Raw genomic sequence first — 23525 nt, 5'->3', positions numbered from 1 at the left:
ACCTGGGTTTGGTTCTGGCCACCAGTCCAGGGCTTTATCAAGAATAGTGGTGCATCTGCACCAGAGTAGTATGATCCAGGATCCAGCAAGAAGTTAGGTGTCCAAGTTTCCAATGTCCCCTGGACCCTCTAAGTCCACGCTTGCTTCACCTTCCCTGTCCATGGGTGGCCCCTCCATCTCCTTTTCGCTTTTCCCCCTTCTTCCTCTGCATCCTTTGCCAGTTCCGTTGCGGATGGGTTTCACAATGGTGGGGTCTGCTTGCTTCTAGGCCTCCGCGGCTGATACTGCCAGTCGGTGGACAGGGTGTTCTACGTGGCGTCTGGGCCGTAGGTTAGGCCTACACACAGGAAACGTGGGGCTTCAGCTGCATCCAGGCCGGTAGCTCCTCCCTGTCACCCTCTGAGCACATCTACTCACAAGGTGGAGGCAACCCAAGTGCATCAGCAACACGGACCGGCCTTCTTAAAAGGGCTGGCGCCTAGGCAAGCAGTGGACAATTAGAAAGTGGAACACAGCCAGCAGGCAGCCCAAGTAGTGCCCAGCAACGAGGATTTTGTAGTGGTGCAGACTTCCAGTTTTCTATCTGGTGGAAGGCCCTCTTTCCAGGCATGGAGTGAGACCCTTTAGGATCAAGGAACAGGACCTTCTGGGCAGCCTATGTGGTTCCCTCTGGATTTTTCCTGCTGGTTGCCCAAGCTGTAGCCATTCAAATCTCAGCTAATTCAGGGTCGTCCCCAACTGCAGCGTAATGCTTTGCTGTGGCAGCTCAGGGGTTCCTTGTCATGACAGGCTGTGAGGCTAGTAGGGAGCATGGCAGGATTGGTGGCAACTTGGTGGTAGTCCCTGCTATGACAGATTATATTGGCTAATACTGTCTCTATGCCAAGATGGAGAAGTGCCAGTTTGAAGTTATCCAAATCATTTCTGCATCCAGCTTTGAAATGGTTCCTGTGAAGTTATAAGGCATTTCTGAGTGAACTCAACATATTGCTCTCAAGCCTATCATATGGTTCCTGGGTTTTGCTAATTATTATACAAAGTTCATTAAGAACTTTACCAAGATTGTTGTCCCACTCACTGCTATGACCAGAAAGGTTGTGGATTTTAAGCACTGGTCTGAAGAAGCAGTCTACGCCTTCCAAACACTCAAACGTTCCTATGCTTCAGTTGTCTCCACACATTCAATGTCTCCAAATCCTTCATAGTCAAGGTTGATGTCTACAAAATTGACATGGGGGCAGTACTGTCCCAACAGAAGAAATTCAATTCCAGACTCCATTCATCTGAATACTTCTCAAGGAAGTTCTCTCTTTATCTAATATCTAATGGAGAACTCCTGGATATCATTCTGGCTCACAAAAATTGACTTCTGTCTAGGGGCGCTTGAAAAACCACGATCGCGAATCACTCATATAAAATAAAACAAATAGAAAAAAGGAAAAAAGAAAATAGTGTGATACAGTAAAAAAAGGCTTTGGAACTTTAGCACAAGACTTCAATGGTTGCATTCACAATATGCATAAATATTTAGTGCGTATATCAAACCACTCCTCGGTGTGTGTGTTGGTTCCTTGACCTCACATGCATGGAAGACAAGAAATATCCAATAAAAAAAAACAAAACAATATGTATAAAGATATTACCCTATTGGATATTTCTTGTCTTCCATGCATGTGAGGTCAAGGAACCAACATAAAGATTTATGCATATTGTGAGTGCAACCATTGAAGTCTTGTGCTAAAGTTCCAGAGCCTTTTTTTACTGTATCACACTATTTTCTTTTTTCTATTCGTTTTTATTTTATATGAGTGATTCGCGATCGTGGTTTTTCAAGCGCCCCTAGACAGAAGTACATTTTTGTATCCCTTTTCAACATTCCGTGGAGAGTGTTTATAGGGTTGCGGCTATAAACCCGATCAAAAGAAAGTAAAGTATTCTCTTTTTTATTACTTTTTTTATTACTTTTTGACACTTGGTTTCACTCTTTTCACGTTCTATCATTCTGGCTCTTCAGGGCCTGGGCTAATTCTTCCCCCTCCACAGGACATCCTAGTGCTCGACGTACCCTGGACATTGTCATGGGACAGTTTTGGTCGCCCAAAATCCAATCTAATTGTACTGAATATGTAGCAGCATGTGTTTCCTGTGCCACCAGCAAGACCTCTTATTCCCAACTGGCAGGATTTTTTCAGCCTCTACTCATCTGTGCAATGGATTTTATTGTGGATCGTTCACCCAGTGTGAGTAACACATATTAGTTGTTGTATATAGTTTTTCATAAATAGTTCATTTTATTCCTCCACCCATGCTACTCTCTGCCCCATAAATTGGTTGATATTTTTGTGAAATAAATAATTTGTCAGCCTGGTCTTCCTGTCCAAATAGTTTTGGACAGAAGAGTATAATCTACACCACTTTTTTGGAGAATATTCTGTTCAGCAGTGGGTATCTCCTCGCCTTTTTCATCTGCATATCACCCCCAATACCAATCCTGCCATGATGCAGCTGCTCTTTTTCTGTGCCTTATCCTGTCTGTATCGAAAAAGCACGTGTTACCGAGAGCTCTGGAAGTGTAAGGAACTTGGTTGCTCCTTAGTTGTGACATAAAGGTGTCACATGGGGACATAACGAATTGATGAACTGTGCAATAATAAAGTGTCTCTTTGGCTTTTTTTTGGGGGGGGGTGGCCTGGTGGATGGGGGAGGGCGAAAATAAGAATGGGGATACACATCTTGTTGGTAGAGGCACAGATCCTTTACAGTCCACCATGTCAAGCGTGTGCATGTCATATACACAAGTATACATTTTATATACATTTTTTAATGAAAATTTAGTTCTAAAGTTTAGGTTAGTACATATAATATATATTCAACCTGGTGTCTCTCTTATATAGGAGTTCCAACTGTTTGGTGGGGATAAAAGTCACAATAACATTCTTCTTCTAACGGCTTTTCTCAGTTATATAAGCAGCTACCAAAAAGTCACAAAGTCACATAAGTTTTGCCCACTCACCATGTTTCTAACTACACCACCTAGAACAAAAGTGTCACTATTTGGTCAGATTGAAATGTTGGGAGGTATGTTATTTTGGAAACAGTTAAATGGGAGCTCCCACTATCTTTTTGCTAGTATCAAAAATATTATGTTTTCTTTTTTTAAAACAGTTCTAGTTTTTGGATAATGTTCTCAAACAGCTCGATATTAACCATTTGTATTGGTTCAAGTTATCAAGTCCTGTTATCTTGCTCCAATTTACTTGAAAAACAATGATCATTTTGAGGGACTTCATAGCATTGCCATAATATGTAAATGTTAATTATTGATGATTTTAGATCTTGCACAAAAATGATCCCTAGACTTTACTTGAAGAAAAAGTCACATGAGCTTTCATGACTTCAGAGGTCTTTCCTTCAGATGGAAAAAGAACTCTGTGGTCCTGATAGTTTATGTAACTCTACATCTACTTTGTTGACCCAATGAAAGGTATCACATTCAGCAAAAGAATCTATAGTCTGTTGGACGAATACAAGTATATCCATTTTCCTAATTGTGGACTGCGATTAAAATAAGTGATACGTCTACCAAATGGTTATGTGCATCTTATCTGCTTGCGATAATTTTGCTTTCGGAATAGCTAACAAGTAAGTATGATTTTAGCATGAATTATTTTTCTGAAGAAATGTAGTTTTGGGATGGGCCTTTGAATTAAGCCTATGTGTCTCCAAGCAAGGATAAAATGCACTAATCAGAAGGCTCAAATATAATTTGGTGTGTGTAGATTAAGAAAGAGTAAGGATGTGTGACCCCATTCGGTACAGATGAAAATCGGGGCATTTTTCGAGAGCAAGATTCTTTCCTGTGTCCACATTCACATTCATCTTCCCCCTTTATGTTTTATCTTCTTTCTTAGTCAGCATCTCCGCAGACATAACATGGTGCAAACTTCTGCCAAAACGGCAGCACTTCCAGTGATGTCATCTCCCTCATCTTCCAATCGGAGGAGAGAAGTGCCACAATTTTGGGGTTCACTTTAGGGCAAAATGGCGGCACTTTCTGTGATGTCCTCTCCCCCCGATTGGAGGAATGCGGAAGTGGTCAGCAGAGAAGGTAGAGAAACATTTAGAGAGTGTGTAAACGAGACCGGGAGTGAGTGAGAGTGTGAGTGAAAGGACCCACGAACTTCTAAAGAAAATTCTGAGCTTTTTGGTTAGTTTTTGTCGGCTTTGTGGGCCATCTGGCCTAGTTTCCATGGCTTCGTACAAATCATCAAATTTGCCAAAACTCAGTAAATTTGCAAATGTACAAATTTGGATGCGCAAGTCTAATTAAGACCCGTACTTTTTAAATATTTTTATTAGTGATATTACAGAAAGTCTTAATGGTGAAGTAAGTACTTAAGATAATACAAAGATCTGCAAAAGGGTAGACCTTACAGGTGGAACAAGTCAAATGGAAAATGATTTGAGTAAATTAGAAGAAGATTCAAAAGCATGGCAGCTACAGTTCAATGTTGATAAATGTAGCGTAATGCACTTAGGATATAAAAATCCCAGGGTAGCAAATATCATTGGGGACACTGCAAGCAGGATGCTGGGTTGTATAGTGAGAGGCATTAGTAGCAGCAAGAGGGAGGTAGTTATATCACTTCACAGATCACTAGTAAGCCCGAACCTAGAGTACTGTATACAGTTCAGAAGGATATTAATACATTGGAGAAAGTTCAGTGGAGGGCCACACAATGGTGAGTGGTTTGAAGGATAGAAATTTTCAAGCAAGACTAAAGATCTTAATACGTATAGCTTGAAGAGAGAGGGGATGAATAATATAAACATTTAAATACTTAAAGGGATTTAACAAAGTATAGGAGGAAAGCTTTTTTGAGTAAATGTTAGAACAAGAGTTTACAATCTAAAACTAGGGGATTGGAGGCTTAGATGTAATATAAAGAAGTTCTGCTTAACAGAGAGTGGTAAATAAATGGAACAGTCTAACAGCAGATGTGGTGGAGACTAATACAGTGAGGGAATTAAAACATGCATGGGATAGGCATAAAGCTCTCTTAATCTTGGCCTTATGGTGGGTGGTGATAGGGTAATGTTTTTGATTTTCAGCCAAGTCGCTAAAGCCAGGAATGGCATTTCACCATTCACTGAGCACCCTTCAGTTTTTTCAGTGCACATTTTGTTTGATTTCGGAATGAGTTAAGGGCCATGGGCCACTTAACGCTACAGTGGGACTCAGCATCGGTTTAAGTGGGGGGAGTGGGCTGTGTCTTTTGGCCGTCACTCCCCCATGAAGACTTGAAGAGGACCCAAGGAGATCCAGCCCTTCCTAGGCTTCGGTCTGGGAGGAAAGGAAGAGGCTGCATATCCCCTTGTGGGGTTTCCCTTGTGTATTCGTGCAACAGACTAAATATTCTTTTGCTGAATGTGATACCTTACATAAACTATCAGGACCACAGAGTTCCATTTGAAGACAAGACATCTGAAGACATGAAGATTGGGGGTATCCACTGTGGCTTTGGATCACTAGCACCTTTTTTCTTCACATTGAATATACAGTAGACAACACAAGGAGGCCGAGTACCTCGGGCTTCCAAAAAAAAATTCCTATGATTTAGTAAAAAAAAATAAAAATCCAAGCATAATTTAGTTGGTAGGTCTCCTGCTGCAGAGTAATTATACTGCAATGGTATAAACAAAGATTTAAAAGTATTGAAAAGTAATATATATATATATATATAAAATGGAACACCTAATAAAAACAACAATAAATAAAAAAAACATTTATATGTGCAGTTATATACTGATAAAGCATACAAATATCCTCCGTTTAACAACCCCAATCTGTCTGTCATGTAAAACACATGTTAAATCTAGCGTCATTAATTACAGCTTCCACAATTCCAGATTTTTTTTTTAAATCCTCCATTCACTAGGATTAAAAATGTATTTGTTTTATCACAGAATAATTAGACATATATAGAAACAAATATTAGTATTGAATATTCAAAATAAAAAGTAACACATATACATACCCCAATGATTTAAGTAAGTTTTAGAAATGTATATGTTAATATAATATTATTACTATTATATATAATATATTAATATTATATATATTAATATATATATATATATATAAATAAACCTCATGCTGACCAGTCCCCTTAAAATTTGGTTTAAGTTTTTGTTTTAACCCAAGCAGCTAACTTTGTAACTAAAGCTGTTTTATTGATATTCAATTGCACTTTGTTAGCTAGCAAAACACATATAGAATTTTTAATTATTTTAATTATTTCTAAATAACTGAATCTCTAGTTTTATAAAATATAACGCTAATAGTTTATAATAGATTTTTCTCACTGTGTTTTTAATGCTGGTTATACAGTATTAAAAAGCAGCTAGATTTTTTTTTGTATTATAATCGCATAGCACATGTTTGTGTTATAAATGATAGTTGATAAAAATTTTAATTTTTTAATGCAATGAATAACACATACTGAATATTAACATCATACTTATTTAGACACATCAATTATAATTATAAATATTTTTATTATTAGAATTAGTATTATTATTTAGATGCATTTATTATCTTGTATATCTGTATGTATAACAGCACAAATATGAAGTAAGGACATATATTTCATGTATTAGCATACTAGTATAGAGTAAGTGTCCATATTTCTGTTAATATTTATACTTTTGGGTGATTTTATTTATTACAGGAAGCTTTGATTATCTTAGCTGCTAATGTGTATGTTTGCTTCTGCAGTCCAGCATAAAGTTGTTGGACTATTTCCATTTGAATCTAGGCTATTTTAGTGTAAGAATTTCAAAGAAAGTGCACAGAGTATGCACATTTGTTGTTAATGAGTTAGCATCTAAGAGACAGTTCAACAAGAAATTTTGCAATTTATAAGTAAATACTTATAATTAGCGTGTTTTTAACTCTGTTATTTAAAGAATTGGATTTTCCTGCTCCAAATAATCCTAAAAAATTACTCCGCAAACAAAAACAAGTTAGACATAAAAGGAACATATTTTAAAATTTTTACCTATTTTGTATCCAGTGTTTTACTCAGCCAAGTGTGTACTTCTTAATTATATAGGTAATTGTTTCATTAAAGGATTAAAAAATATATAAATGTATGCCTATAAATACATGTCATATAATAATTTTACAGTTTATTGGCAGGCTACATTTGTTCACTTATTTATTGATACACCTTCATGATGAAAAAATCTAATGTTCACTTACAATACCTTACTTAATGTAAAGATTCTCTCCCCAAATAAACGTACTAAATTAAATCAGTTTTTCAATTAGTCCGTCAAAAACGTAGGCCATGCCATCCTGTAGGTCACATTGGAGACTGATTTGGAAATACCTGAACTAAGGGTCTAGGGTGTCACTTATGAGTCAGAGTTGGCAACCAAGTAAATTCTACTTCAGTAAGTGAATAAATGAATACTAGACAGTATTTGGATTGTCATTAAAATGTAATCTACACTTACATTCATGTCCATTTATTTAACTACGTTTGCACAGATTCGAAGTGAGAAAAATGTGTGTAATAAAAATAATGAATTCTATTTCCTCAAATTCTTTTTGAGATATTATTTTATCTGCTTCAGTAAAAAGGCTGTAAAATTATGTCCTTAAATTAGCTATTTCCTTCAATTCTTTTTGAGATATTATTTTATCTGCTTCAGTAAAAAGGCTGTAAAATTATGTCCATGTTGTCATCGGCCCCACCCAGACACTAAACCTAAATCTTAAATACTTACTGACTTAGTAAAGTGAGCCAAATCAGTAGAAAAAGTTTTACTCTTAGCTAATTTTTTAAAATACTGCCAATACTATACTTTTCATTTTTTGGAAACTTTCCTACGAAGCTTTTTTTCTTTGGCATCAACCAAACTTCACAGTATCAATTATTCTGCATCTATTTCCCTATGTTTTAAATTATATATATATGTGTGTATATAAATATATATATATATATATATATATATATATACAATACTGTTTTTCACACATGTTTTCACACATGCCAAACACTTTTGCACAGTACTGTATATAGCTCATGGTTACCTGCTGATACCCTATGTTCTTTGACCTTTAAAGTTATCCTACTACTTATAATATTAATAAGTTAAAATACAGCATTAACGTTTGTGTCATTATAATGATATATTTGAGTCTTGATAAAAGTTTGGAAACTAAATGACCTCAGGCTAATCAATACAGTTTTCCCATTTTTAGAGTGTTTCCTTTTTTTTTTTGATGGTATCTGATCTCAGGCATATTGTCACATTTTCAGAGTATCTTTTTTTATTTGATCTGTTAATTCTGTTAATTTGTTTCTTGTGGCTAATCACAAAATGCAATATTCTGTAGTGTATAAATAATATGAACACTCCTTTAATTGTAACTTAGACTTTCATAACTATATTAGATAATTATGGGGCATTTTTATCATGTTGCCATTGTCCTAATTAGCCAACCAGGTGCTAAACCCCTTACCTTATATTGTCAGCAAACATCAATGATTTTGAATTTCCTTTCATTCTACAGCCAAAATTTTAACCCTAATCCAAATATCATAATGAACATTCATTAAGTGAACCTAATTGCAATTTAGACTTAATAATATGAGATAATTATATAGGATCTATTTTTAGACCTGTGAATGTTGTAAAACATAGCTAGTTCAGCTCATAATGGAGCTGAATGAAGCTTAGTGTATGTGAAATAATACATATATTACAGCTCTTCTGCCGCATGGAGAGTTTGGCTGGCCCTGTAAAATGTATAGTTAAATTAAAGGGGTTTCTTGACCCATTGAATTACAAATTACACAAGGTATGCTTAGCCTCCTTGCTGGAGAAACCTGTAAAGAATAGGAAAATGAATGAGCTGAAGCAAAACTCTCCTGCAGACTCTCCGGACAACTTTCCCCTTAGTGAATTAAATCAAGGTGTCAAAGCAGAGGAAAGACAACATTGTATGTAATGTAGGTCAGGAACAGCAGATAGGTGGTAGTGACCAGCAAAGAGCGACATTTATGCCAAAAGATGAGTGTGATGGATTGCAATAGGTAACTCTTTAGTGGAGACATTACTAATACATTTGAGGTTTCAAAATACAAGACCTTAGCAATTTGGTTCCAGTGGGACACTTAAGATTCATTCACTATACTAAAAATCTGTATTATTTTGAAAGATATTGATGCATAGTGCTTAGACAGCCAAACTAACATGGCAATTTTAAATCCCAGAAAGTTTGTATCTTGGCTTGGACATGCCACTGAAAAGTAGTGTTTGGGTCTTCTAATTCTTTTTTATTTAGCTGTTTAAATAATAAAATGTATTTTTATCTACACAGTTGTGTACTGATGATGATCCACTATGTTTAACTCATGTCATGGTCAATTGGCACCTGCCTGAAAGTTGTTATTTATTACAGCTTCTCTCAGGATTTGTTAGTTACACATATATATTTTCCACAGTAATAGCTTAAAAAAAAAACAACTTTTCTCCAACAAATAGAATAAGATATTACATCCTATATATTATTATAATAGTAGTAGTTCATCTGCATCAATTCTCTTTAAAGATCAAGAAAAATCTATTTAAAAAAATGATTTTTAACAATGTAGGTTATATTCTATACTTTAAGCTGTTTTTTTCCACCAAAATGGTAGGTGGGTCTAGTTTGAAAAATCAAAATGCAATTTATGATTGAATTACAACCTAATATTTTTTTATTTGAAGAATAAAATATTGTTTACTTTTGTACAATCATGCAGGTATATTTATAACCATAACCAGAATTTTTTTTTTCTATGAGTTAAAAGAACAAGTGTTTATAGAGACCAGGAAAATGCATGTGATGATTGAAATATCTATTAAATGTCTACCAATTCACACTAAATTAAAATATAATTTTATACATGCCTTTTACAAATAAATTATTTTGATAAGAAAATTAAGAAGGCAAAATGTTCTGGCAGCATTAGATTTGGTACATGTACAAAATATTTGACAGAAAAGCCATTAAAGAGGAAGTGATCTTTTTAAAAATAAATACATAAATAAATAAATTGTTAAGTTTGTTATTTCCAACTTTGTTTATCAATACGGTGGATATTGCATACTCACACTCATCATGCATTATGAACACACAATTATTATACCAAAAATGGAAAACTTTTTTTTAAAGTAGTTGGCACAACATATAGAGAATTGCTTATGGATAGCAAGTAAGCTGAGGTGACCATTTAATCTTTTTTTTTTTTTTTCATTTAATACTTTTTATTAATTTCCAATACATAGAAAATACAATCAAGAAAACGTATAACCAATCATACAAATCATACAAATTAGAATTTTAGCATTAATTGTTAAACATTTCCGTTGAATTTAACCTAATGCAATTCATACATATACTTTAGATGGGAATATGTGATATTTGATAAATTCTTTAATTTTGTAATCCAATCCTCATATATAAGTTTTTTTCTTTTCTGTTGTAGATTAGTTCAATATAGACCACTCTTCATCTGCAATTGATATAAAATCAGATTTTTCAATTGTAGTTGTAAAAAAGGTCTATTTTCTTTCCAATTTCTTGCGATCATTACTTTAGAGGCTACAAGTACATGAATAATTATTATCTTATGCTTTAGAGAAAGCTTTGTTGGAAGTATATGAAGAAGTGCTAATTCTAATGTTATATTGATCATGATGTTATCAATTTTTCCTAGAAAATCAAAAGCGAACCTTCATAAAGGCCTTACTTCTTTACAATTCCACCATATGTGTTGAAAATCGCCCTTTTCCTGGTGACATCGCCAACATTTATCTGATAAATTTGGATACATAGCTTTTATAGCTTTTTGTGGGAACTAATTGTTATAGAGTGTATTAAATTGTTTGTCATATTTATTGCTTTGTACCATTCTTTTTCTGTAATTTGTCTCTTTATATCTCTAGCCTACTTATCTATAATTAAAGTTGGAGGGATTTCTTCAATTTTGTTAATTATTTCATATGATTTGGACCTTACTTTTTTTTTTTATCTTTCTTATTAAATACATTTTGAAGTTTATAATGAATTTCACTGTCTCCTTTATATCTTGCGTATATTAAGAAAGATTTTATTCTTAAGTAATTGAATATTTCTGAGCTAGGTAGGTTATATTCATTTGACAACTGTTCAAATGATTTTATTTTATCTTCAAGAATGATATCTTTTATTGTCATAATCCCCGCCATTTTCCATAGCCTTAAATTTATATCTGGGAGGTGACCATTTAATCTAAACCTTCACGAGTTGTGTGTAAAATCTACTGGGTATCAGAATGTTGGTGATACAGTATATTCTGTTCTGTAAAATTTTGTATTTTGAGAGCATTTTGAGGTGAATTTACAGGAGAGTTGCAATTGCACAAACTTCACTATACATTGTGCTGCAAGAAGAGCTTGTGTGAGCAACACAAGAAAAACATCTCTGCATTTTCACTAAATACTGGAAAAGTTGCAAACTCTCCCATTAGTCAATAAATTCTCAAGGAGGGCAAATACCACAATAGGAAAAATATGATAAAACGAGAATTTTTTTTAATAAAATAATTACTTTTCATGAGCCTACAATTTATTTACAGTATTTATGACCTAATTATTATTATTTTTTTTTTATTATTATTTTTTTTTATTTTTTTTTTCGAAATCAATGTTTATTGAATTTTGTAGTAAGTTTATGGGAGTAGGGTTGGGGAGAGGATACAGAAGGAAAGAAAAAAAAAGGGGGGGGGACGGGAAGGGGACAGGTATACACGTCCATACACAGCAGCAGAACATCAAAACAAAAAGGGCATAAGAACCCGCGCAGGGGTTACAGCAGAAACGACAATCCCAGAAATGCGAGGGGGCACACAGGCCCCACGATAGACCATGAAAAGAAGAGTCCCATACACCGTGTCAGCGAGAACACAGAGCGCAAAAGGTGGACAGAGGAGAGGCCCAACTATATATCATGAGGGTGCACAAAAGAGAGCCAGTGAAACCAAGTGGCCGTGTACCTCTCCCTCTGCCTCAAAGAAACAGCGGAGAGATCCTCGACCCTACGAACATCCTCAACCCTGGACATCCATTCCCGGATATAAACATAATTCTTAATTTGAATGCAAACAGCTAATTAGCAAGTATACCTAAAATGGTCAGGAGAGTACATTTATAAATGCGCTAACAATTTTCTTAATCATCATTATTATTTAGCAAAATGTTGCACGCTGCAAAATAGAATGCTAACGTTTTCTCAGTACCTGATTTAAATGTTTATTTTGTGTTTTTCCTGTGCTCTAGGTTTTCAGTGTTGAATCACTTTGGCTTCTTGGATCCAGGAGCAAAGGTTGGGTGGTTGGACCATATTGGTATAAATTGCAGTAATAACTATTGCCATGTAAGGCATATGTATAGCAGATTTAAACTTATTAATTTTTATGAAATATTTTCTTTCATAACTATTGAGCATTCTAATTGCTCCAAATTTGCCCCAGCTTTCCTGCAATAAATATTGGACGTTAACCAGTAGAATGTAATTATTAGTAGCAGGAATCACTGTCCAGTAAATGTAGGAAAAGGCCTAAACATAAAAGAATACTAGGAGCTTGAAAAATATTTTGTAGACATATAATTAAGATTCAATGAAAAGCCAGACAGTTTAAGAGTAAACCCTCTAATGTTCCATCTTAATTTAAGCATGTTCGAATATTTATAATTTTTTATTTTATTTAAAAAATATAGGGCATTTCAATTGATCTTTTGAGTCAATAGTTCCTTTTTAGTGTGAATTACAGCAATGGATTTGAATATATAGGTACTTGGACAATGATGAATCAGAGTTGCTTATTTTTCAATGACAGAGCAGTGCTTACTTTAAAAAATCCTTTAAAATATATATTTTTAATTCATATGCCTTAATCATTAAGTTTTTTTTAATGTTTGTGCTTACTATTTGTATTGGATTGTTCTAATTAACTAGTAAATTCTTATTAACTAATAAAGGTGGTAAATCAATGTTTATAAATATACATAAAAACAATTACAGGAAAGGAATCACAGAACTGTATATAAAAAGGAAAAAAATGCTATATTTATTTTATTTAAATATTTGTTTCATGATATAAGAGTAAAATAATGAAATGTCTTAGTGTCCCAGTGAGTTTTTTGATGGCATATAATTTTAGGTTTACATTGACATCAAGAGACAACATCCCTGAATGTACAGTGAAAGCACATCATTTCAAGGAAAAGTATAGACTATACATGTCTATATGTTTCTTTAATCTGTTTTAATATCTGTAACTCAGAATAATTAATTGTCAAAGAATAATTAATGGTCAAAGAACAGTTAATGGTCTAAATTTCTTTCTACATCTAATTTAAAATGCTTCTAAGAATTCTGTGTTGTCTTGTGATTAAATGTTCAGAGGAAATAATAAAATAACAGATATGTATAGATTTCAATCAATGTTTTGTCTAAATGAAACACTATTTAGTACGGCAATTTACTACATTCTCCATATTCACACATTTTTCCTTGGATTTGTGAAACTTTCTCCTAGAAACTCTCTAGGTTTGCTTCCTCTCTGTATGGCCTACATCATACATCCTCTTCTGCTCCCTTGGTTCTATTCTCTAAGAAGTCAAGTGGTCAGTTAAATTAACCCTTGAGGAGCAAGGCTATTTTACGCTACAGGACCAGTCCATTTTCATGTTTTTGCTATGTCTTTCTTCTGTTATTTGTCATTTAATGAACCCACATGTATTATTTATATTTTTGGGGACAATATAGATTTTTTTTAAACAATATAGAAATATAGATATATGTAAGATATTATATTTATAGAGAATTTAATAAAATGGGATTACAAAAATCATTTATTCAGTTTTACAGGTATATAAGTTATATACAGCTAGTAAAAATAGAAAGAAAATCACAAAGATAAATTCCTTAACCAACTTAATTTGAGATGGAAATATGGCAATATGGGATACCACCCCATATTTATATCTGAGTTTAATTTATTTCATTTTTCACTTATTTTATTTTTTCAAAGTTTGTATTTATTTTTTAACTAACTAACTAACCCACTAACTAACCACCACCAAACTAACTACAATAGATAAACTTAAACCTATATTTAAAAAAAACAATAATCTTTTAGGTTCAGTATTGCCAAATGCCTCTGTCCCTGTGCTGAGCATTCTGCTGGGATGGTGAGCCATACTCCCTCAGTCTCAGCACACTGAATCTGAGTGTCAAGACAAAATGTAGGCAGAATGTGGGGGGCCATGAGAGAGCAGAAGAGCTAACTTCCCTCCTGAACTAACAAAGGTAGGTTTGTGTTAGAGGGTATGTGTAGGTATGATAGTATGTTAGTGTGTGTAAATATGTTACTGTGTATGTGTGTGTAATTATATTAGTATGTTGGTGTGTGTAAGTATGTTAGTGTGTGTGCTTAAGTATGAATGTTACTGTATGTGTTAGTATGTGTAGGTATGTTAGTATGGTAGTGTGTGTAACTATGTTACTGTGTGTAAGTATACAGTTGGGTTCTGGCATTTTTTGTTACGCCACTGAGCTCTGTATTTGTAATTTACATGTGATTCGCTGTACATCTCCCTGCCACGGTGGGGGAGATTAGGCTGTCAATAGATTGCTGACTTCCTGCTGACAGATGAAGTGTAATGGTGCTTGGAACAAGCAGTGTGATCAGTGCAGGGGAAATGGAAAAGTAAAAAAGTAATGTTTTTTAATGAATTATAAATAAAATATGTAATGAATAAATAAACAATATAGGGAACTCTGTCCATACTGCACTGAGAACAGTGCAAAAATAAATAAATAATTGCACTAGCACTAGAAGTAAAAAAAAATATATAAAACTTTCAATACCCTCAAACCTCTTAAGGCAATAGTATTAAAAATGGTATACTAAAGGGTCATATGTAAAGGATGGATGTGGCCCTCTAAGATATAATAGGTATGTGGGATATTTACTATAATCAGGAGATGTTTCCAAACATAAATAAGGTCATTGTTCAGCAGTGTTCCATACTATGTAGAAGAAATCCTGAGCCAAATTAGCACTTAATTGAGTGGGTACAACAAACACGGAAAAGGAAATTCTTCATTAAACCAACATATGGCAAAAGTGGCAAATAAGTATTTTCTTTATGGTACTAAAGCACTCAGGTTAAAGGGGATTATTTATTTTAAATTATCATTGTACAACTGGGGAAAGGCTCACAAGTCATCTTGGCACCTCCTGGGATTGTAACATATATTTTACAGGCAACATGCAAGTTAATGAAAATGTGACTTCCATTTTTTCCCCCGATCTTTACTACCCATAACAAAATATTGACTATTTGACAATATATTCATCATAATATTAGTATAGTCTTCTGTGTTTTCTTTATTGGGAAATTATATCTGTCTCTGGCCTCATTATATGGGCAAATGCTGGACAATTTTAGTAGTTGACTGTAATGCATCTTTTAGCTTGATTATGGCTTCCATTGTCTTTTATAAAGCTATACAAACTCATGTTTTTAACTAGATGATGCACCTGACTCACTATGGCTAAATTCAGAATATCAGTCACTTTGCTAGCTCATTGCTGCTTCTGTAAAGGTCAGCTATCCGTGGGAGCAAAAATATTCTCTGGTAAATGCAGCTGAAAACCATTCAGTGGTCTAGTTTTCCAATATTTTCAGAAGCATTCTATTTAAATTTTAGGGAGTCTGTAATGGGTATTTATAGTCACCTCTAAAAGTTATATGTATGGTAATCTAAAGTTTTTGGTTTTTTTAACATGACCAATATTTCAAGCCAAATGAAACAGTTGATGTGTTATTTTTTTACTGTGACTAATATTTCGATTTACATACAAATATTGACATTTGGCCACACAAAGCAAAACTCTTTCAATTTCCCACCTCATGGGAGTGCAGTGCTCATGCTGGTAATAAGTATGCTTTTAGCTTCCAAATCATCGTACATGGATGTGAAAATTCTAGAGATTTTTTTTCTTACCTGCACATATCTGGTTATTGTGTTAGACACCCAATATTAAGTGGCCCAACTAAACCATCCATGAGTAAAGACTGTGTTTTAAGTAAATGGTTCACAGGTTGGTGTTCCAGTACATGTATTACTGGATGAGATGGCTTGTGCTCAGTGTGCTCCTCACATGTTTTCAGACACACACAAGGACCTGCGTCTGAAGAAATAGAGTCGACTTGACCAACAACATCCTCCGATGGATTATGTATACACCCAGCTCTATCCCTGCTTTCTCCCAACCACCTGAACTCCTCCTCTCTCTCCTGCAAGATTTTTAGTCATCCCCTCCACCCAATAATTCAAGTGGCCAAATGCCATTCAACAGATAACACATCCAGTTGCCACTAACCAGTCCTGTCCAACATACATTAATGAAAAGGGAACTACAAAAAACACCATAAAAAGGATATCATTAATTCAGTAAGAGAATAAAACATGGCTAAGGTCTTTGGGTATGAGCTTTAAATCTTAGCAGGACATAAAGAGCAACCACATCATCCCAATATTTCCATGATGATTAAATGTTCTGCTCTGTAAGTTATACTACATTTACTGTTTACAATAGACATGGATACCATTACCAAGTGTTCTGTACTGTACTGGTAGACATATATTTCAGAAAAGTGCTACATCTCGGCTCTCTTAATCAGTACAAGGAAGAATTACCTACTATCCATTTTAGTTGCAGCCCATTCTCGAGTTGCTCTATATTTTTCATATTTGTTTTCATTCGATAGAAAGCTTTGATAAAATTATTATGTTTGTTATTTTAGAGAAAGGAATAAAGACAGAAAGAATGTATAACTGAAAAATAACTGGTAATATTAGTAAAGTGCATCTGTCGCCTATGCATAGCTTTTGGAACATTTGGTGCCACATTTTGAACAAGGAAGAAATCTGTACTTTTGATATAACCAGGATTAATCAAAGTGTCTATACAATGAAAGCAAAATTGAGTGGCTCTTCTTCATATTAGATCAGGACAACTGAGTGTACAGAGGTACCAGAGTCATTTGAGGAGCCCTGCAGTGATTTAATTGTTTTCTACTACCACATAATTGTTATAGAATAGCCTAGCAAATGCAGAGGTTAATTGCAATAGTTAATCCCGCAGTCAATTTCCCGTCTCTTAAGAATGAATACACACTTATATACCTATTACTTATCAGTAATTTAGAGATTTCTGTATATTGTATATTGTGTATGCTAATGCAATGCATTTTCATGTTTTATGCAGCTATGTACTGGTAAAAAAATAATTTGAATTAATGGATCATAGGCAATGAGCTAGATCATGCCTTTAGTTCCAGAATGGCACAAAAGTAAATCAATCATCGGTGACGTATAATCAGCTTTTAATATATATATATATATATATATATATATATATATCAATATCATAAGGTATAATATAGTCCTGAACATCCATGAATTCTGTTCTGTTTCTGAAATCTGCCAGCTGCTGCCATACCACATTTAACCACATCTTAAAAAAGAATTAAAAAGCTATATAGCTTTCTAAGCATGAATAGGTGATAAGAGCATAGCATAAAACTCTACTTACAGTATGCTGCTGCCTGCATCCATAGGAGAAAGACATCTGCAGTTTTACATTTCAGTATTTTATACAAAACCTAGTTATACAGGGTTCAAGGGAGATATCTCAGATGTATAGGGAAGTCATGGCTGACTAATGGGTGGGTGGCATGGTGTGTTTGGTATGATCTGAGTCACCCATGTATTATTCAACTAAAGTTAAAAAAAAAAGTCTTATTTCAAATGCAACGCAAAATATATGACTCCTGTACACAATTAAAATTGTTGTGATGGTGATATTTAAGATCTCCATGAGGTATTATTCATCAATATGACTCTACACAATTCTTAACTTCATCTTAGTACAAGAGGGATTTCTGTAGTGTGTAGGATTTGATAAAAATATTTTTCATGGCCCAAATATTATATTTTGCTAATTAATTTTGCTCATTAATTCAATTTTTGCTATTTATAAATAACAGTTCATCTTACTGGGAATGTAGAATGTTGCAGTGCTAGTTATTTTTGAAAGGAAAAACAATATACACGTGTCATGTTTGCAGACACCTTATAAACATGGCTGTAGGCTGCCATTTTGTAAGTCTACCCAACTACAATTGATGTAGATTAGTGGCTAAACTATATATATCTATATAAATATATATATTAGGCTTGTTTCTGCTACATGTCACATTGTAGTGGACACCAATGGTATAACACAAAATGCCATCCCCTGAAAGCTGTGTTGAGGGGCTGTAAATATCTGGGGTTTTTTCTAAATGGCTGTGCCTCAGAACATGACATGCCATTGCGTATGCGTTAAATCGATACTCACTTTTGCGAGTTATATATGGAGAAAATAAACACAAGGTGTTGCCTAAAAAGAAGCTAGTGATATTAATAACAAATAGCTAGCACATGCCTCATAAGAAATAATTACATAATTCATTGGCAGCAGATGTCCTTAGTACCAACTAGAAATTACCCAATTATGTACTAAGAAGCCTTTGGGGTGACCCATAATACCTGAAGCCACAGGATCCCATGCTATGCCACTGGAGGAAAAGCCTGCTCTATAACCATTGGTGCCTCAATCAGACTTAAAATAGGCACCTGGGTGAGGAGTAGGCTTTTGGAAACAAAACTTGGCTTTGAGTTACGATATGATGAGACATCTTTCTTTATTGCTGCCTAGATTTTTCTCTCGCACTATATGATAAGCTCTTTATTATACTGCATGTGAAGTGATTCTTTAGATTAAAATACACAATGTACTATTTCATATAGACATACAAGAACATAAAGCAGTTTATCAATGCTTGTCCTCAAATTCCGCCCCAGCAGTCAAGGTTTTTCCTGTTTTCCCTATTTTGTTCACAAATATAGCTTCACAAGCCATTGTCTGTTTGATGATGTTTTTTTCCTGCTACTTTATAGACATAGTTCATTGAAGCCATGCAGATAGTCTTTAATGCAAGTTTTCAGGGCACTGAGGTGTCTACTTTATGCCACAAAGAAATTAAAGTTATAATTTTTACTCCAATATTGTGATTTTTTAATACAAACATTGCTTGATTCCTCAATTTATCAACATATATACCTGGATTGATTTTGAGATAATATCATGAGGTTTTTTTCCCCAAATTCAGTTCCTGGTTTGTCTCCTTGTCTCAAGAAATTCTGCTGTTATTATGGTTTTTTTACACTAAATTATAGTAGACAATTCTTCACCTGAGCTGCTTTGGTCACTGGAGTTGTTTTCACTTTACAGAGATTTTATAATCACTTTAATGTCTCCATGTACTGTGAATTGGACTCCAGTTGCTGTATGAGTAGGCCTAATTAAAGTGTATATAAAGTAATCAGTTGTGAGTCATAGTAAGCAAGGGAGTGGGGTGCTTCGGGTGAAGATGTCCTGATTTAAATCCAGAAGTCAGGCTGCCAGATTGCTTATATAAGCCGTTGCATGCAAATTGGTTCTAAACAAGCTAGCAAATTAATATTCAGTCGCCAGTAATATTTGTTTGTGAACACAGGCATTAAATCAGGTAATAATAATAATCAACGTTATGTGTTGCATAGCAATTCTAGTCTTCATTTATTCCTAAAGCGAATGATTGGCATGGAACATTGTTTTTTTTTCTAAAGGTATCTTACTTCCCATTTAAAATAGATCTATGTCTAGATTGACCTAAAAGGGGAATATTTTACTTGTTTGAAATGCAGTTCTTGGAGAGTTATTTGATTTTGCAAGATATCCCAAATATTTGGAAAATGATTTACGGTTCACGTTTTTTTTTTATGAACCACGGCATGGAAATAAAAATTTGCCAAAACATAAAGTGAATGAAAATTCTTTTAGTTACCATTTTGTATTTTTTTTTTTGCTAACCCAACTTTCAATACAGGGCCGGCCCAAGGCAAAATGCCGCCTGGGGCGAATTTTAAAATGCCGCCCCCCCCCCTTGTACTTACCTTTCAGCAGTCCTGCGGCGAGTCTCCCTGTTCGGTCTCGGTGCCGGCTTGTAATGCTGAGCGCCGGAAATGAGGTAATCTTCCGGCACTCAGCATTACAAGCCGGCACCAAGACCGAACAGGGAGACTCACCGCAGAGGTGAGAGAGAGGGGTGCCGAGCGGGTACTGACAGCTTGGTAAGCGAAAACCACTCGGCGCCCCTTTCTCTCTCTTTCGCTTTAAAAAAAAAAAAGGGCTTCAAAAGTGCCGCCTGGAGCGGTTGCCCCACTCGGCTCCATTGTCGGGCCAGCCCTGTTTCAATAGCACCCATTTTGTAATTTCTACTAATATAATGTACTGTGCGAGGAAATTTGAACTTGTTCCCTGATTACTAGTTTTTATTCTGTTTGCTTATTTAAGTATATAAAACTTTAACTGTAAGTATGAGACTAGGTTTATAAGATTGGTTAGGTAAACCAATACATATAAGTCAATATTTTTTATGTTTTGCCGCCTTTGAGCACTATAAGTACAAATTTTGTTCTGTGATTTTGAAAAAATATAGAAAAAAATACATTTTCCGGTAAAAATATTGACATACCTTAGGCATCTACAGACACTCTGTGTGCAGCATAGACCCGCATCGTTGTAGTCTTGCGCAGCGTATGTGCAGATACAAGGAAGTGATTTTTTTTTTTTTAATAGTCATAGCGGGCATCACAGAAGGATGTCTGGTGGAACCCATGGGAACCCATGGTTGTACTGTGCTGGCAGTGGGGGTTCTCACCTCCAGTGTTATTTCAAGTGTTTGCTCTCTGGTTTCCTGACCCCTGGCATTCGAAAACATTTTGCTGATCTCTGGATAACATTATTTCTGCCCTCTGGTTTCATGATCCTTTACATTGGATGTCGTTATCACTGCTCTCTGGTTTCCTGACACCTGACTTGAATACTTCTCCGCTTTTGTTCACCCCAGTTCTTTCAATCGACACTATGACTATATGGTAATGCCTTTCAGACTTTGTAGCGCCCCAGCTACGTTCCAACACTTAGTCAACAACGTTTTCCATGATTACCTAGATACCTTCTTAGTGATTTATCTAGATGGCATATTGAAATTTTCCCCTACCTTAACACAGCACTGCATTAAGGTAAAAAAATGTACTAGTATCTCTCTGTACCCATGCTCTCTATGCCAAGCTGGAAAAATGATAATTTTGAAACATCTTTACCCCAGGAGGTGTAAAAATGAACCCCAAGAAAGTATCAGCCATGCTGTAGTGGCTGAAACCCACACATAAAAAAGCCATCCAACACTTTACTATAGAAGATTTATCTGTGACTTCTCCTGCATGATCACACCCATACTCAAGCTAACCCACCAAGCCGTTGCAACAACGGTTCACTTCTGAACTCATTGAACCTGATGGTACTCTTGCAAGTAGATGCCTCATAGCTGTAGGCGCACTTCTTTCGTAAAAGCATGTCTCTCCTCAAACCCTGGGTTCCCAACCTGTTTCCTGGCCGAGTGGCATCCCCACCTTTCCTTATCATTGTTGAAGGTAATGAAGAATATATGGTGCAAATGTGGTCCGTTTTCCCGCTACAGGAGTCATCTTGCACAGCGTCCATGTAGATACACAGAAGTCCATGCTTCATATATATTTATAGGTCATCCACTGGCATTATGAAGGTATGGCCTGGTGCCTATAAAGCCCCCAGATAAACGGCCGGTGCTCAGTTGTATTGTGCTGACAATGGGCGTTCTCACCTTCCTGTGTTATTTCAAGTGTTTTCTCTCTGGCCTCCTAAACCCTGGCATTGGATAATGTTTTAGCTGATCCCTGGGTTCCTGACCCCTGGTATTAGATATTGTTATTGTCTCTCTATGGTTTCTTCACTTCTGGCTTGAATACTTTACTTTTATACACTCATGCTCATGGTTACTCACGTAGGGTTCTGTACCTATTTGGCCCCTTCTAGTGTGTACCGTAGTAATGTATGTTCACCTCTATATTCCAGGCTCTGCTCCACTAAACTTGAGTGCGACTCATAACAGAATTTGTTATACATGATATTTGTTTTACTATTCCAAAACTTACATGTTACAAATTTATATAAACAAAGATACATCCTTGTATTTTTAGCCATATTTTATGTATGAGTGCTTGGTTATATGTAAAATTGCATCAAGCTAGTATTTTTGATAATGAGGTGGAAAGGCAATTACAAATCCCAATAGTTCACGGTTAAGTTGTTCACAAACCTTTTTGTGTGTAGTTTAACAAAAATATTGTTCCTCAAATCATGAGATATTTTAAAGAAAATGTAAGTTTAGTTTTTTTGTCTGTTTTCTTTTTCATGTACCTTTTAAGGAAGCTCAACGCTGGGTGGAAATGAACTATGGTGGCTATGCCAACACGACACAGTCCTCCATAGTGTTAATAGGCTGGATGGGGGAATAGTGATCTCCATTTTAACCTTTGTAGCTACAGAATAATAACTGATATCTGGAAATGACTTTATTCATATTGGACTTTGTTCTCTGAACTTTTTTTATTATTGTTGATGAATATATTCAAAAATTTTAGGACATAATTCTTAGGATTAATTATGTATATTTAGCTAAATCCAGCAGTATATTTTTTTGAATGTTTAAAAGTATATATAGCGCTGATGGTATTATATATATTACATTATTTTAATTTCAGTTGGTCTGCTATGATGCAGACTCATTGGGTTTTAATGATGAACATTATTAAGTGATATACAATTTTGATTGTTGTATTGATGACATGATTTATATAATTTTCCTGCAGATCAAATAACCCATATCTAAACCATATGAAGATTATACTCTTCAATAACTGGTTAGTTTTTTATAAGCATATGGTTTCCCTTTAGCAGGCAACATTTTTTATTCAACTTTCAAGCCTTACAAACATACAAAATATCAACAATATGTTGTATTTATGTGAGGAGAACATTAACACATTATTTACTATACAAATGTGGACACTATAAAGACACAATATTTTAAATGTGACCTAGGGTGTGCTTATTTTCAAAAAACCAGTTGGGTGTGCTAAATATATTCATCAGAATATGTGAGGATATACTCTTTTGCCTCCTGCAGTAACCCTAAAAGTCTTACATTTGATGACTCTTTCCTTGCCAACATCTATTTTATGAAAAATATGCACAATATGATTCATTGAGTCTAACATATAAAAACAAAATCATAATCATACTGAAGTGATTCCACCTATCTCCCTGCATGACCGCTTGAGCGGAAGTTGTCTACGCGAATCGCGTAGAGCTCTACACGCTGCCCGGACTAAGCACCGGGGACTCAGAAGCACCAGTAAGTTGGGGGGGTGGTAATAACAC

This window comes from Sceloporus occidentalis, unplaced genomic scaffold, assembly GCF_023333645.1.
Source record: "Sceloporus occidentalis isolate IW3139 unplaced genomic scaffold, rSceOcc1.0.p SCAF_85, whole genome shotgun sequence".
NCBI lineage: Eukaryota > Metazoa > Chordata > Lepidosauria > Squamata > Phrynosomatidae > Sceloporus > Sceloporus occidentalis.
This window is presented reverse-complemented; position numbering follows the sequence as displayed.